This window comes from Leucoraja erinacea, chromosome 8 (genome assembly GCF_028641065.1).
Source record: "Leucoraja erinacea ecotype New England chromosome 8, Leri_hhj_1, whole genome shotgun sequence".
Taxonomy (NCBI): Eukaryota; Metazoa; Chordata; class Chondrichthyes; order Rajiformes; family Rajidae; genus Leucoraja; species Leucoraja erinaceus.
This window is the reverse complement of record NC_073384.1, coordinates 67,052,022-67,070,307: the sequence shown is the minus strand read 5'-3', so window position 1 is coordinate 67,070,307 and position 18,286 is coordinate 67,052,022.

Here is an 18,286-nt window from a genome sequence, read left to right as displayed (position 1 = left end):
CTGTTGAGTTACTCCAGCATTTTGTGTCTATCTTTGGTGATGTGATGGTTCTTTACTGCAGTTGGATAAATGCATGTTCGGCAAAATCTGCACCAAGCCTTACAGGTTGGACTAGGGTAAAACAAAAACTTTTGCATGCTATTGAACGTGTTGTTTGTCTTGGCACCTGGACACGTGATTCTCAACCTCCTCCCTGTACTCCGTCTCGCCATCATTGATATCCGGCCCACAATGGTGGTGTCTTCTGCGAAGTTGTAAATTGAGTTGAATTTGTCCCTGGTTGCACAGTCGTGGGTGTACAAGGTGTAAAGAAAGGTGCTGAGAATACATCCTTTTCTTATACCCCTGGGTTGAGGATTATCGTAGAGGATGATTTGTCCCCTATCTTCACTGATTGGGGTCTGTTGGTCGGGAAGTCGAGGATCTAGTTGCAGAGATGAGTGGTGATTCCAAGTTCCGCGAGTTTGGTGATGAGTTTGGATGGTATGACGGTGTTAAAGGCAGAGCTTTAGTCTATGAATAGGAGTCTGACGCAGATGTCTCTCTTATCCAGGTGTTCCAGGGATGAGTGTAGGGCCAGGGCGATGGTATTGGCTGCGGACCTGTTGTGGTGGTAGGCAAACTGCAATGGGTCAAGGTTGCTAGGTAGACTGGATTTAATGCATTCCATAACCAGCTTCTCAAAACATTTCTTGATGGTGGATGTCAAGGCCACTGACTGGTGGTCGTAAAGGCATGAGGTTTTGCTTTTCTTTTACCCCTGGGTGGTGTTTGATGTCTGGGACTGGGTTTGTTCTGAACACAGCCTCCCCTGGTAGATTCCCCAACCAGGTTTAACTCTCTTTATGTCGTATCCTCTCAACCCCACACAATATGCTGCAACAAATCAATAATGCTCAGGACATGTCCCTGCTGTCTTTTAGCATTCCCTTTGTGTTTCATCAATTTCATTTGACTTATGTGGAACAATTTACTTTGCTTTGGTAACCGGACTGCAAATCGCATTGGGCTTTCCTTGCCCACTACGCAGAGGTTCTACGAGGCCCACTATTGCTAAATTCTATGGCATCACCTACAGTACTTGTCTCATATCCCCCTTCCGCACTCTCCTTTAGTCACGTGCAGGGGCGGGAAAACCCGGGGGGGCCAGAGGGGACACGTCCCCCCCCCCCATGTTTTGAGAGGTGGGCGACATCCCTGCCAGGTTAACCTGCCTGGGTTTGCGGGAAATATGGTCAGTGCGGAGAAGCAGCGCTGGTGTCCCATCAGTCCAGACAGGGCTGTTAGTTAACCCAGTGAGACAGGCAGTTGAGCTGCATTTAGTGCTGGATTGAGCCTCCTAAGCCTCGCGCGCGTGTGTGTGTGTGTGAGTGTGCGTATGCGCGCGCGGCTGCCAAAAAATTGTGTCCCCCGTCCCCTCCATGTTTTGATAGTGAGTTCCGTTCTTTGTCACGTGCAGAGGTTGCCCTGATCAGATATTACCCAGGTAGTGTGTGTATATGATTAACATCTCACACAGCACTACCACTGCGGCCCGGTGGTGCAGCGGTAGAGTTGCTGCCTTACAGCGCTTGCAGCGCCAGAGACGCGGGTTCAATCCTGACTGCGGGTGCTGTCTGTGCAGGATTTGTACGTTTTCCCCGTGACCTGTGTGGGCTTTCTCCGAGATCTTCGGTTTCCTCCCACACTCCAAAGACTCCACAGAGGTTTGTAGGTTAGTTGGCTTGGGTTTGCATACTTGATGTAAGTGTTCATTGTCCATAGTGTGCGTGTGGGACAGTGTTAATGTGCGGGGTTCACAGGTCAGTGCAGACTCAGTAGGCCGAAGGACCTGTTTCCATGCTGTACTGTATCTCTAAACTAAACGAAACTAAACAACTTGTTCACACATTTGAGCCATTTACTTTCTTTGCTGCTTCTCACAAGGGAACTGAAGGTGCAGGAGATGGGTGGAACCAGTGACTGAAAGTCTAGTTCCGTTTAACACCAGTGACCAAAGCCAATTGTATCCCTCTTTTATAGTTGTATGTGCAGATTATAATTCCTAAATGCTCGTCTGGTGGAAGTCTCCTGGTAGCTCCCTCTTCCTAGGCTGAAGGTGATGGTACAACTTTAAAACCACTGCTCAGTCTGCCTTGACCTACATGATCTCCTGGTTGCTAAACACTTTAACTCTTCCTCCCATTCCCACACTAACCTTTCTGTCCTGAGCTCCTCCATTGTCAGATTGAGACCAAACTCAAATTTGAGGAACAGCTCCTCATATTTCGCTTGTGCAGCTTACAACCCCACAGTATGAATATTGGCTTCTCTAACTTCAAGTAATCCTTGCTTCCCCTCACCCTCCATCCCTCCCCATCCTAGTTCTCTGACCAGTCTGACTGTCCTCCTGATAAAACTTTACCTTGGTATGCTTCGTTGTCACCTTCCCCTAGCTCATAATGATCTACATTTTCCTTGAGCTTCGTCCCCTTTGATCTCCCTTTTTCACACCGTACCCTTCCATATCTCTGTGTCTCCCTCTCCCCCGACTCTCGGTCTGAAGAAGGGTCTCAACCCGAAAACACCACCTATTCCATCTCTCCAGAGATGCTGCCTGTCCTGCTGAGTTACTCCAGCATTTTGCACCTATCTTTGGTGCAAACCTGCATCTGCAGTTCCTCCATGCACAGTGCAACTTTGAAGCCACAACTTTAACCTGACCAGTCAGTGTAATTCCTAAAAAGGGCACAGTAATAGAGGAAGTCTATTCCTAACAACCTTTTCCAGATTCACGAACGAAAGGATGCTCTTAAGAATATATATTGTCAAATGATGAAATGTGAACATGTACAATAAATGATATTTCTGTTGACTCAGGCCAGCTTGGCACTGCGCAGTTCTTTTACCTGTCATGGTCAAAGGCACACTTGTTTCTTTCACTTCAGCAATAATGAGGAGAAAGAAACAGCTTGCAGGTTATATTTCCATTTCTTCTAAACAGAAGAATATATGGCCCTTAATACTCTTTATAAAAATTCAGCCAGCAATCTGTGCCATTTGACTGGAATACCTGAGAAGCAATACACTTCCCCCATTGTATTTCTGATTAGTTTTCTATTGATATGGTACAATCAGATCAATGCATTTAAAATAAATTTTAAAGTGAATCGAGGTGAGTCAATGTCAGTGATTCACAGCAATACAGAGCTGGTGCCTCTGCGATGAATTATTGTAAGCAAAATGAGATATTGCTGATGCTGAGGAGATTCTTTCTGTTCACATTGCAGAGAAACAAGCTCGCGGAGAGAGCAGGTAACACGGTGACAGAATCCTGAAAGCTTTCTGCAAGATTGGGAAATGATTAATCAGGAAATGGTTCAGTGTTATTTTAAAAAGTGGCGGCACGGTGGCGCAGCGGTAGAGTTGCTGCCTTACAGCGCTTGCAATGTCAGAGACCCGGGTTTGATCCCGACTACGTCTGTACAGAGTTTGACTGTACTACGTCTCCCCGTGACCGTGTGGGTTTGCTCCGAGATCTTCGGTTTCCTCCCACACTCCAAAGACGTACAGGTTTGTAGGTTAATTGGCCTGGTACAAGTGTAAATTGTCCCTAGTGTGTGTAGGGTAGTGTTAATGTGCGGGGATCGCTGGTCGGTGCGGACTCGGTCTACACCACGACAGAAGGGGGAGGAGTTGTACAGTTTGATAGCCACAGGGATGAAGGATCTCCTGTGGCGTTCTGTCCTGCATCTTGGTGGAACCAGTCTGTTGCTGAAGGTGCTCCTCAGGTTGACCAATGTGCCATGGAGGGGGTGAGCTGTATTGCCCAAGATGCTCCGCAGTTTGAGGAGCATCCCCCCCCTCCAAGACCAACCTCCCATGAATCCAAACCCAGGACGCGTCCAGCCTTCCAGGTGAGATTGTTAATCGTATTGGCATCCGCAGCCTTGCCCTGCTTTGGACCCGAAACGTCACCCATTCCTTCTCTCCAAAGATGCTGCCTGTCCCGCTGAGTTACTCCAGCATTTTGTGTCTATCTTCTGTGTAAACAGATCCTACCTATAGATATCTGGAGGTATCTCTTTACATGGGGACTCATTGAGAGATGCAATCATTATCTATTGCAGCAATGAAGCAGGATATTTGGCCTCTAGTGCCTATGCCATCTCTTCTAATGTTGGCTCGGTAAACCTCTCCCTCTTGCGTTATACAATTCCTCCCCATGTTCTGGGTCAGACTGAGTTCTAAAATTAGAACTAGTCTCTTGCCCTTTGCCCACACTCCTGCAAATGATATTCTTGTAGTAATTGTTAATTTCCCTTTGAAAAACACCATTTCAGGTAGGTTATTATCAGACCATAAAAACACCAATGAATGTTAAATAATGGACTTTTCAGTAACTACCGCTTCTGATTATTACACTTCCATTAGAATTTCTGTGAAATTCTGTTGCTGAAATTTTTTTTTTTTAAAGAAGGCAAAATTGACCACTAAACTCACACCAGGATGTTCATTTTTGCAGCTGCAGTTTTTACCAAAATTGCAATAATTTGCATTATTTGAATAAGGCATATGGCTCATAGCAAAATATGTAGATTTGTGAGGTGTTGATGGTGGCTCCACATGACTGGAAAATGGTGGTATTTCTGCCAACCACGTCTGAAGGGACATGAGCAGGAGTGGGGAGACTGTCTGCTAATAAGATTGTGGCTGGCCTTTGGCATGAGCACCATTTTCCCATCTTATCCCCGCGGAGAATTAGATAGTCAATGGCACAGGGTTAATGCACTGAAGTTAGAGCCACAGCAGACCCTTAATTGAAAAAATAAAAAAAAGATTGCAGATGCTGCAAATTTGAAATGAAAAGACAGTGCTGGAACCACTCAGGAAGTCAGGCAGCGTCTGGAGAGAGAGAAAGAGAGAGAAACAGATTTAGGTCAACGTCTCTTCATTTGTCCCCTCCCCGGGCACTTTCCCTTGCAACCGCAAGAGATGCAACACTTGTCCCTTTACCTCCCCCCTCGACTCCGTTCAAGGACCCAAGCAATCGTTCCAGGTGCGACAGAGGTTTACGTGCATCTCTTCCAACCTCATCTATTGCGTCCGCTGCTCTAGATGTCAGCAGATCTATATCGGTGAGACCAAGCGGAGGTTGGGCGATCGTTTCGCCGAACACCTCCGCTCGGTCCGCAATAACCAAGCTGACCTCCCGGTGGCTCAGCACTTCAACTCCCCCTCCCACTCCGCCTCCGACCTCTCTGTCCTGGGTCTCCTCCATGGCCACAGCGAGCAGCACCAGAAATTGGAGGAACAGCACCTCATATTCCGTTTGGGGAGTCTGCACCCCGGGGGCATGAACATCGAATTCTCCCAATTTTGTTAGTCCTTGCTGTCTCCTCCCCTTCCTCAGCCCCCCTGCTGTCTCCTCCCATCCCCCAGCCTTCTGGCTACTCCTCCTTTTCCCTTTCTTGTCCCCACCCACCCCCGCCCCCGATCAGTCTGAAGAAGGGTTTCGGCCCGAAACGTTGCCTATTTCCTTCGCTCCATAGATGCTGCTGCACCCGCTGAGTTTCTCCAGCTTTTTTGTGTAACCTTCTCTTCATTTGACGTTTCCTGACTTGCTGTGTATTGCCAGCATTTTCTACTCTTTTTCCCTTATATCTTTAGTACTGGTTAGAGGTGGGACGACCAACATATTTTCATCCTGGATGCTTGTTTGGAATTGCTGTTGTGAATTAGAACTGATTTGTATCTCTTCTGATTCCTGTATGGTAACATCCATGAGAACTAAATCCAATCGTCTCTGAAACAAGCGTGGCGATTGCAATGTGTAGGAAGAAACTGCAGCTGCTGGTTTAAATTGAAGATAGACACAAAAAGCTGGAGTAACTCAGCCGGACAGGCTGTATCTCTGGAGAGAAGGAATGGGTGTTGTTTCTGGTTGAGACCCTTCTTCACACTGGTGTCAGGGGAATTAGGCCTTGCACGTATTACATTCTCCTTGATCTCCATCCCATTTGTCCTGGTTTCATACCTCACACTTCCTTATCTATGTATCTCCCTCTTCTCTGACATCAGTCTGAAGAAGGGTCTTGACCTGAAACGTCACCCATCCCTTCTCGTCAGAGATGCTGCCTGTCCCGCTGAGTTACTCCAGCATTTTGTGTCTATGGGGATTTGCAATGCACAATTAACTCAAGCCTGTTTCTTCCAAAGCAAGCAACGCTATCTTCCTGCTCTTTGACAAGGCTGCCAACTGCACAGTTCAGTGGCTGAATGCTTTAGTAGAGGCCATTTTGTAATTTAAAGCCACCCTGTAAATCTTCAAGAGGAGCTGACATGCAGTTTGGAAGCCTCCCTGCCCTGCCAGATGCTGAAGAATAGGTGCACATGGGGGATAGAATATTGTGTAGGAAGGAACTGCAGATGCTGGTTGAAGCTGACGACAGGCACAAAAAGCTGGAGTAATTCGGTGGGTCAGACAGCACTCAATCTAAAGTACTTACAACCCAGCCCTATGAATACTGATTTCTCTAATTTCAAGTAACCCTGCCATCCCCTCTCTCTCCGTCCTTCCCCCACCCTAGTCGCTGTACTAGTTTTATTGTCATGCTGCTGAATTTCACTGTTTGTATAACCCGTTATCCCCTATCCCACAGCCAACAATGGACCATTGTTGGCTCTGTCGAGTATGGCTGCCTTGCCAGCAGCTGTTAGTCCTTTCACCCTTTTTTTAATTTTTAGTGAGTTAAAGTGTTTGTTTTGGAGGTCTTCTAGACTTTTAAGTGGGGGGAGGGGAAGGGGGAAACTTTATTTCCTAGTCCCTATCTGGTCGGAGAGGCAGCTTCCCTCCGAGCTGCTTCTTTGCCCCCCCCCCCCCATCGCGGTCTACCATCGGACTGGAACGGCCTTTCCTGTCGGGATCGTCCGGGACTACAGCTTCGGCGGCGGCACAGCGCTGGGACACCATCACGGAGCAGGCAATGCCTTACCGGGTTGCCGAGCGGTAAGCACCGGAGTACTGTGACCGCGGACTCCAACATCTGAGGAGCTGTGGCTGCGGGCGTCCGGCCGCGGGCGGCGCTGGATTTAAAACACCGCGGAGCCTGGGATACGAGATCGCCAGAGTCGGAGCTCCAACCAGCGTGGCCTGAGGACTACGGGAGCCGTGGTCTCCGGGGAGGAAGCGGCCGCTCCAGACATTTCCAAGCCGCTGAGGAGTGTTCACCCGACGCCAGAGTTCCAGCTTTCCGGCAAGAGGGCCTGAAAACATCGGACTGGCTGCGGAGGCCACAATAGGCCCGACTATGGGTGAACAGGGGATGGGACTGGACTTTGCTACCTTCCCCCACAGTGGTAACCATTGTGGGGGGATGTTTTATGTTTATTGTTAAATTCTTTAATGTTGTGTCTTATCTTTATTTGTGTGCTGCAATGGCAAGTAAAATTTCACTACACCAATTAGTGTATGTGATAATAAATGTCCTTTGTATCCTTTGTATCCTTTGTAGTTTTATTATCATCCTGTTGAATTTCACTGTTTGTATAACCCGTTATCCACTATCCCACAGCCAACAATGCACCATTGTGGGCTCCACCTCTCCTTGATCATCATTGCTTTTTGCGTATCTTTCATTCATTTGTTGTATGTGCCATCTATATCTCCCATTCCCCTGACTATCAGTCTGAAGAAGGGTCTCGATCCGAAACGTCACCCATTCCTCCTCTCCAGATATGGTGCCTGACCCGCTGGGTTACTCCAGCTTTTTGTGTCTATCTTCGGAGATAGGAGAATGCCGGGTTCTGAAGGTGCTGCTCTGGCTCTGCATGCGGAGCTGGAGAAAAGGGAGGAGGCCTGCATCTGCGAGGTCAAGGAAACCCTCAGAACACCAGAAAAGGCAGAGGAAGAAGGGGGCAAATAGGTCAATGTTCATTGTCAAGATCTGAGGGATGGGTGGAATACTGCCAACAATTGACTGACTTCATATGCATGATCAATTCCAGTGGATATAACCCATGCCATCTCTCATCCACTGTATCGCTCGCTTTAGCCACAACTTGATGCTTAACATTTCCAACACTCACCCGCCAACAATCCCGAAGAGTGAAGACTTGTATCTCACATGCATATTCTTCCACACATTCGTATTCACTTCTCACTGTTGCAGATCTCACCCATTGCCATATACTCCACAATAACAGGGGCGGCATGGTGGTGCAGCAGTAGAGTTGCTGCTTTACATCGCTTATGCCGCCAGAGACCCGGGTTCGATCTCGGCTATCGGTGCTGTCTGTACGGTGTTTGTAATTTCTCCCTGTGACCGCATAGGTTTTCTCCGAGATTTTTGCTTTCCCTGAGATTAAGGGTGCGGTCTGTACAGAGTACGGTCTCCCCTGAACTGCGTGGGTTTTCTTTGAGATCTTCGGTTTCCTCTCACACTCCAAAGATGTACGGGTTTGTAGGTTAATTGGTATAAATGTAAATTGTCCCTAGTCTGTGTAGGATAGTGCTAATGTGCGGGGATCACTGGTCAGCACGGAGTCGGTGGGCCAAAGGGCCTGTTTCTGCACTGTATCTCTAAACTAAACTACACTAAATAATTACAATCCACCCAACTCCCTTACACAAGAAGGTGAACACAGCAAACAACAGCAGCTATTCACTAAGTGACAAAGGATACTGCATCATTGGACACTAGATGGTCAATATGCTTATAATTGGTAGAATAGCCCTTGGTGAGTCAATGGCCAGCAGAAATCTATCCCCATCACCTTAAACCTATGTCCTCTGGTTCTTAATTCCCCTACTCTGGAAAAGAGACTGTGTGCCAACAGGAACTGTTCCTCCCATGATTTTGTACTTTGTATCATTTTATCTAAATAAAAGAAGGATTGAATTGAGGATTGAATGAGATGTGGGAAGGAAGAAATTAACATATCAACATAATTTACCAGGAACCTGAAGGGCACCTTTTTTCCACAGAGGGTGATTGGCGTATGGAACCAGCTGCCAGAGGAGGTATTTGACAAATGGACTATCGCGACGTTTAAGATACATTTGGACAGATACATAGATAGAACATGTTCAGAAGGATATGGGGCGAATGCAGGCTAGGGGACTAGTGTAGTTGGGACATGTTGGCCGGTGTGGGCATGTTGGGCCAATGGGCCTGTTTCTACACTGTATCACTCTATGACTCTAAGATGTAAACATGCACCTCCTGCGTACACTGACCATCATGACACCAATTGTTATCTTCCTCTACCCCTGTATCTGTATCACCATTTTGCATTTTTCATTTAACACCAAATATCTACTCTCACACTAAATCCAGGCTCAAATAAGGAATATATGTGAAAGGGTGAGATCAGGTCAAATAGATGAGTGGTGCAGCTAGAGGGAGGGTTTATGCTTCTGTGTTATCTGGGACATCCCCAGCACTGGGAATGGAGGATGAAAAATTAAGCCAAGACCTGTAGTTGCTATCTTCCTCTCTTTTTCCCAGAGCGTGCAACCTGAAATTTTAGCTCTGTTTCCCCTTTCACAGATTCTGCCTGACCCGCTGAGTGTTTCCAGCATTTTTAGAGATACAGCGCGGAAACAGGCCCTTCAGCCCACCGTGTCCGCATTGACCTGCGATCCCCGCACATTAACACTATCCTACACACACTAGGGACAATTTACACTTATACCAAGCCAGTTTACCTATAAACCTGGACGTCTTTAGAGTGTGGGATGAAACCGAACAACTCAAAGAAAACCCAAGCAGGTCACGGGGAGAATGTACAAACTCTGTACAGACCGCACCCGTAGTCAGATTGAACCCGGTTCTTCGGCGCTGCAAGCACTGTAAGGCAGCTACTCTTCCGCTGTTCCACCGCATTTGTTTCAGATTTCTGGCATCTGCAAGTAGTTGATTTTTTAAATTATGTTTTATTGAAACTTCATAGGTCAGATTTTATTGGCATGGGACATTTCTGCACATGCTACAAAATATAGACGTTCCATACAATTTGGATTTGAAAATCTTTACCTACAATTCGGGAAATGTAAGCTGATAATAGTGCAGCTATTTAAAATGGATTGAAACTTTTTTGTTATTTATAATGGTCTATAATAATGCAGAGTACTGTGTTTGCATATCTGTTGTGCTCCTGCAAGTAAGAACGTAATTGTTCTGTTTCGGGACATATGACAATAAAAAGCTCATGATAAGTTATGTGTTCAAATCAAGGAAGGCTAGTGGCACTGATTTCTGATCAAAAGTCCTTGACATGAAACACTAACTGTTTCTCTCTCCACAAATGCTGACCTGCTGAGTTTTTCCTGCAGTTTCTACTTTCAGCACAAACAGAATATTTTTAGTTTAGAAATACAAGGCCCTTCGGCCCACCGAGTCCGCACTGACCAGCGATCCCCGCACATTAACACTATCCCGCACACGCTAGGGACAATTTATATTTGTACCAAGCCAAAGACAGACACAAAGCTGGAGTAATTCACAGGCAGTATTTTTGGAGAGAAGGAATGGGTGATGTTTCGGGTCGAGACCCTTCTTCAGCTTACCAAACCAATTAACCTACAAACCTGCACGTCTTTGGACTGTGGGAGGAAATCGAAAATCTCGGAGAAAACCCACACAGGTCATGGGGAGAATGCACAAACTCCGTACAGACGGCACCCATAGTCGGGATCGAACCCGCATCTCAGGTGCTGTAAGGCAGCAACTCGACTGCTGCGCCACCGTGCCTCTTAAACAATTGGATTTTAGGGAATAGGCAGAATGGAGAGAGCTAAAGAAAGAACGAAAAGGATTAGATGAAGCGAGTGAGAAAAGAAACACATGCAAAATGTTAATTTTCAATGTCTCCTTAAGCAACTCAAAATCAGGATAAAACTTCACACTTACAATTATTTACATGCTGGGCAAGAGGTTTTAAATAGCCACCATTGATAATTATCCCATTTTTAAAGTTTATTTACACTGTTAATTGCTGGACTTGACTTTCTCCAGCATGCTTGATGGGCAATTAATATGTAAATGGAGCAACATTAAGAACTTTATAGGAGGTTATGAGCTGTTATTTTTACAAAGGGTTGACAGCAAAATGGCATAAACCAGGCAGTAACTTGCAGCAACCTGCAATTCACATTCATCTTTCCCTCCATGGACTGCTGGCAAATCTTTGCAAAGAAATAAAAAGGGGGAATGATCACCTTGTTGAGAGTGTTTTACAGGGCCTTCAAATAGTCAATGGGAAATAGAAGAGCAAAGATGCCAGGACGTTGCAGCCAGCTGCAAGACTAACAAGGTTGGCATAGCGGGGGATTTTAGCTTTCCTAATGTAGACTGGGATGGCATAGTGCAAGAGGCGGAATTTGTCAAACGTGTTCAAGAAAGTTTCCTCGGGCAATATGTAGAGAGCCTTACATGGGAGAGAGCAAGACTTGATCTACACTTAGGAAATTGGGAAGTGCAAGTGACTAAAGTGTTCGTGGGTGAGCCTTTGTGAACTAGCGACCACTGTTCCATTAGCTTTAAGACAGTCATGGATAAAGATAGGGCGGGCCCATGATGTCAACCTCTGAACTGAGGCAAGGCCAATTTTGATAGTATTATTCAGGAACTTGTTCAAGTTGATTGGAGTAGATAGATTGGGGGCAAATAGGATGCTTTTAAAAGTGTGATGACAAGATGCCAGGCATGCATGTTCCTTGCCACTTCCATGTAGAGTGAAGGGCAAGGCAGGTGGGTAGAAGGAAGTAGGAGGCGTGAGATATTGAGGTTCTGATCAGGAAAAAGGAGGAGGCATGGGACAGGTATAGGCAGCTGGGATTAAGTATATCCCTGGAGGAGTTTCTGGAACTGAGGGGCATATTCAAGATGGAAATCAGGAGGGCAAAAATTGAGCAGGAGATAGCTCTGGCAGATAATATTAGGGGAAATCCAAAGAGATTTTATGTACAGTACATTTAGGGAAAGTGGGTGACTCGAGAATGAATAGGGCCGCTCAGAAAAAAAAAGTGGTCATCTCTGTGTGGGGCCACAGGCAATGGGCATGGCCCTCAATTAGTATTTCTCCTCTTTATTTACTGTGCAGAAGGACATGAAGACTGGGGAACTTGGGACAGCTAATGGAAGTGTCTTGCGGACAGTCAGTATTATGGTCGAAGAGGAGCTGAACTTCATACGGTGTATGAAGGTAAATAAATCTCCCGGGTCTGATAAAGTAGAATAGAATAGAATAGAATAGTTTCTTTATTGTCATTGTAACATGAACCATGTACAACAAAATTTAAAAATGTCAGCCAGTCAGTGCACCATTCAAACATTTCTAAAAGCTAACGATACATACAAGGTAAAATATTAAAAGATAAACAACTAAATAAATATCATGAAAATAGCACGCATAAACACCCAACCCTCCATCCTTCTGTCGATTTCACAGTGTACCACAGTCCCTTAGTATGTCTCGCCCCTGCGTTCCTTGGCGGCTACATTTAGTGCTTTTATAGCAGTGGGGCAAAAACTGTTTTTTAGTCTGTTCGTCCTTGTCCTTGTAGATCTGTACCGTCTGCCTGACGGCAACAGTTCAAACAGGGAGTGTCCGGGGTGGGAAATGTCCTTTATGATACTCTGGGATTTTTTTGGTGCAGCGGGAACTGTGTAAGTCCTCCAAGGTAAGGAGAGGGCAGCCAACAATCCTCTGGACGTTGTCAATGGCCCTCTGGAGCGCTTTCCTCTGAGCCGCTGTGCAGCTGGTGTACCACACGCATACACAGTATGTTAGTATGCTCACATATACACTGTGCAAAGTTTGTGAAGAAATTCCAGGTGTCCTGACTGAGATATATATCACTCTTCAATAGATGTGGGTGAGGTGCTGGAAGACTGGAGTGCGGCTAAAGTTCTGCTTCTATTTAAGAAGGGCTGCAACAAAATGGCTGGGAACTATGAGACCAGCGAGCCTAATATCTGTGGTAGGCCAGTTACTGCAGAGTATTCTGAAGGATAAGATATTTGGATCGACAGGGGCTGATTAGTGAGAGAGTGAGCAGGGTTTTATATGTGGGAGATTGTGTCTCACAAATATGATTTTTTTTGAAGAAGGAAATGGAAAAGGATGATGGGGGTAAATCCCTTCACGTAGTTTATACGGACTTTCAGCAAGACATTTGATACCATCTCTCTCCAGAGAGAGCCAGTCGACTGGATAAAGATGTGGCTTCATGAAAGAAAGGTGATGGTGTAAAATGTGTTTTTCATGCTGGAGCCCTGTAACAAGTGATGTGCTTCAGGGATCGGTGATGGGCCCATTGCTGTTTGTGGCGTGGAGCCAGTTGCGTAGCGTGGGGGGGAGGGGGGCCAGAGAGGCGGTTGCCCCGGGCGCTAAAATCTTTTTGGCGCCAAAAAATAGTTGGATAAACAAAATTATAAAATGGCCAAAAATGTTGTTCTAAAGGCACACTGCACTCTTTGGCAGCCTTCCCCTGAATTACTGTAATAAAATGTAATTTTTTTTGCCATTTTATAATTTTTTTTTATCCAACAATTTTTTTGCGCCCCTAAAAAGTCTTAAGTCTTTGTCTCATCCCATCTTATTCTCCCTCTGCGCCGAGGCCGCTGACGCTGTCCCAGCCGCCGCTGTCGTTCCACTGGGCCCGCGGTCGGGTCGAGTGGCCGTTGCCGCCAGAACGTGCCCCAGCTCCGAGACCAGGTCGCCGCTGTCCCAGCTCCGAGACCAGGTCACCGCTGCCGCTGCTCCAGCTCCGATGCCGTGTGGCCACTGCCGCTGCACCCGCCCCCGCTCCGAGGCCCAGGCCGTCGCTGTCGCTGTCCCTGCTCCGAGGCCATGTGGCCACTGCCGCTGCCCCCGCTCCGAGCTGCCCCCGCTCCGAGGCCGTGGCCACTGCCGCTGCCCCCGCTCCGAGGCCAGGCTGTCGCTGTCCCTGCTCCGAGGCCATGTGGCCACTGCCGCTGCCGCCGCCCCCGCTCCGAGGCCGTGTGGCCACTATCACTGTCGCTGCCGCCGTCCCAGCTCCGAGTTCTGGTCGCCGCTGCCACTGCCCCAGCTCCGAGGCCGCCAGCTCCGCCATTAGGCCTTGGCGCAGGCGGAGACGGGGGATACGACAAAAGAAGTCGCATCCCCCGAAGGAAGAGACCAAAAACGTTTGTGTGTCCCCCCCCCCTTGGATTTATAACAGCTCATGGGCCATGGCTAGCCGCTAATGAGGAGGCGCAATATTTTAAACTGCCCCGGGCGCTCAAAACTCACCCTACGCCACTGCTTGGAGCAATGGCCCGGAAGGCATGATTAGTAATTTTCCAGACGGAACTAAAGTGGGTGCTATCGTTGAGAGCGAAGATGGCTATCAAAAATCACAGCAGAATCTTGATCAATTGGGCAGGGGATCTGGGGAATGGTTGATGGAGTTCAATAAGTGTGAGGTGTTGCATTCTGGGAGGATAAGTGTGAGGTGTTGCATTTTGGGAAGTTGAACCAGGGCAGGACCTTCACAGTGAATGGCAGGGCTCTGAGGAGTGTTGTAGAGCAGAGAGGGTCTAGGAGTGCAGGCACATTAATTCATTTAAAATGACATCCCAGCTAGATAGGGTGGTCAAGGAAGCATTTGGCACACTACTCTTCATCAGGGGATCATGACAGAAACGTCCTCATGGTGATTCCTGGAAACGATGACACGATGCACTCTGCGATGCATCGGGCGACCAATTCTGTCAACATGTTCGACAACGATGGAAGCCAACAGCGAGCTACATCATCTGACACATGAGCGAAGAAACTCTTCATCAGTCATGGTACTGAGTATACGTGTTGGGATAGTATGTTACAATTGTACAAGACGTTGGTAAGGCCTCATTTAGAGTATTGTGTTCAGTGTCAGTCACCCTGCCATAGGAAAGATGTTATTAAGCTGGAAAGAGTGCAGGGAAGATTTCCAAGGATGTTGCCTGGACTTAAGGGCCTGAGTTATTAGGGGAGGTTAGGCAGGCTTGGTGCTTTATTCTTTGGAGCACAGGAAGATGAGGGGTAATCTTATAGAAGTGTATAAGATCATGAAGGGAATAGATAGGGTTGATGCATAAAGTCTTTTACCCAGAGTAAGGCAATCAAGAACCAGAGGACAAAGGCTTAAGGTGAGAGGGGAAAGGTTTAATAGGAACCAGAGGGGCAACTCTTTCACACAGAGTGTGATGGGCATATGGAACAAGCTGCCAGAGGAGTTGAGTATTGTACCATAACAATATTTGAAAGACCTTTGGACAGGTACGTGGAATGGAAAGGTTTAGAGGGAAATGGGCCAAATGCAGGCAGGTGGGGCTATTGTGAATGCTGCATTTTGGTAAGCATAGGCAAGTCGGACTAACTTCCATGCTGTATGAATCTATGACTTTATAATGGCATTCTTTGGAAGGCGATTGCTGTTTTGGTTTTCTAAACATGTTTTTCTAAAAGATTTTATCAATCATAATACATATTCAAGCAAACCATAGGAGTACTGACTTGTTATGTCTCCTTAAACTCCTTGGAATTCCTTCCTAAACCTCTGGTCCTAGACTCTCCCACTAGTGGAAACATCCTCTCCACATCCACTCTATCTATGCCTTTCATTATTCTGTGAGTTTCAATGAGGTCCCCCCTCAACCTTCTAAACTCCAGCGAGTAGAGACCCAGTGCTGTCAATCGTTCGTCATATGCTAACCCATTCATTCCTGGACCGCTATTCCTGGAATGCCTGCACCGCCATTCAATATGATCATGGCTGATCATCCAACTCAGTATCCCGTACCTGCCTTCTCTCCATACCCCCTGATCCCCTTAGCCACAAGGGCCACATCTAACTCCCTCTTAAATATAGCCAATGAACTGGCCTCAACTACCCTCTGTGGCAGAGAGTTCCAGAGATTCACCACTCTCTGTGTAAAAAAAGGTTCTTCTCATCTCGGTTTTAAAGGATTTGCCCCTTATCCTTAAGCTGTGACCCCTTGTCCTGGACTTCCCCAACATTGGGAACAATCTTCCTGCATCTAGCCTGTCCAACCCCTTAAGAATTTTGTAAGTTTCTATAAGATCCCCTCTCATTCTCCTAAATTCTAGAGAGTATAAACCAAGTCTATCCAGTCTTTCTGTCATAAGACAGTCTTGACATCCCAGGAATCAGTCTGGTGAACCTTGGTCTGGTGAATCATTCTTGTAAACCTCCTCTGGACCCTCTCCAGAGCCAGAACATCCTTCCTCAGATATGGGGCCCGAATTTTCTCAAAGTACTCCAAATGCAGCCTGACCAGCACCTGATAGAGCCTCAGCACTACATCCCTGGTTGTGTATTCCAGTCCTCTTGATACAAATGCTGGCATTGAATTTGCCACACTACAGGAAGAATATGTGAAGCGCGAGAGCGTGTGGAAAAGAGTCACAAAGATATTTCTGGGAATGGAGGGCTTGTGTTATAAGGAGAGACTGGATAAGATGGGACTGTTTTCCCGGGAGTGAAGGGGTGACCTTATAGAGGTTTATAAAATCATGTGGGGGCATTGTTAGGATAAATAGTCACAGTATTTTTTCCAGGGTAAGGGAGTTTAAAATAAGAGGGCATACATTTATCATGAGAGGGGAAGAATGTAAAGGGATGTGAAGGTTTTCACACAGAGGGTAATGGATATGTGGAACGAGCTGCCAGAGGAAATGGTAAAGGTAGGTACATTTATAACATTTAAAAGGCATTTGGACAGCTACATGGATAGGAAAGGTTCAGATGGATATGCAGACAAATGGGACTAACATAGGTAGGCACCATAATTGGCATAGACAGGTCTGTTTCAATGATGTTTAACTCTATGACTGCGCAGAATATTTCAATCCCCACCTTAACAACTGCAGTGGCAACTATTAATAAAAGGCTAGACACAAAATGCTGGAGTAACTCAGCGGGACAGGCAGCATCTCTGGAGAGAAGGAATGGGTGACGTTTCGGGTCGAGACCCTCGACTCATGAAGGATCTCAACCTGAAATGTCACCCATTCCTTCTCTCCGGAGATGCCGCCTGTCCCGCTGTGTTACTCCAGCATTTTGTGCCTATCTTCGGTTTAAACCAGCATCTGCAGTTCCTTCCTACACATTAATAAAAGGCGTCTCAGTAACTTATACAGTGTTTAATGCAACAAAGTGCATTAAGATCAAAGTTAGCTTATTTTATCTGATCAAATAGTTTTGTTTGGTGGAAAACCATTGTATGGTATAATGCAAATGTTGTGGTTGCAAGTCTCATTAATCATTTATACTTTCTGCATATTTTAAACAGTTGTAAATCTACAATTAGTCACTAATTATGTAAGATAAATCACCGTAACACCAGCCTACACCACTGGGCCAATTGCTTTGTTCCAGAGAATTGTGAACAGTTTGTATATAGAGAATGAAAATTATATTGTGGTCTACAGATGGCCAATAAAAGAGACCCAACTGAAAAATACATATCTAACTTTGTCAGAGTGAGCCCCAATGATTGTGAAAATGGACTATTTTACCTAATATATTTGGATGGTCTAGAATTCCCCCCCAATATATTTTCACCTCTCTACCTCTCTCCAAAAAAAACTCTTGAGAAATGTACCTCTTTGGCTGCTGGTCCTCATAGCTCATGGGGCTTGGCGTGTTTTGTTTAGTGATCCTCCTGCATAACATGAGGTCATAAGTAATAGGAGCAGACTTGGGCCACTCGGCCCATCAAGTCTACCCTGCATTCATCTCTCCCTCCTACCCCTATTCTCATGCTTTCTCCCCATCACCTCCTGACACCTGTACTAATCAAATAGTCTATCTCTGCCTTAAAAACATCCATTGACTTGGCCTCCACAGCCTTCTGTGGCAAAGAACTCCACAGATTCACCACCCGCTGAGGAAAGAAATTCCTCCTCATCTCCTTCCTAAAGGAACATCTTCTGAGGCTATGACCTCTAATCCTAGACTCTCCCACTAGTGGAAACATCCTCTCCACATCCACATATCCAAGCCTTTCACTATTCGGTATGTCTCATTAAGGACCCCCCCTCATCCTTCTAAACTCCAGCGAGTACAGGCCCAGTGCCGTCAAACACTCATGTTGGCCGTTTGCAATGTTACAAGCACGGCATGAGTGGAAGAAAAACAAAGAATGCTGGCATTACTCAGCAGGCCAGCCTGTGCAAAGTAAAACAGAATGAATGGTTTAAGTCAAAGATCTGAACCAGAACCCAGTAAGAGAAACCCTTACACACTTCCTCAGAAATGGGAAGGAGAGAA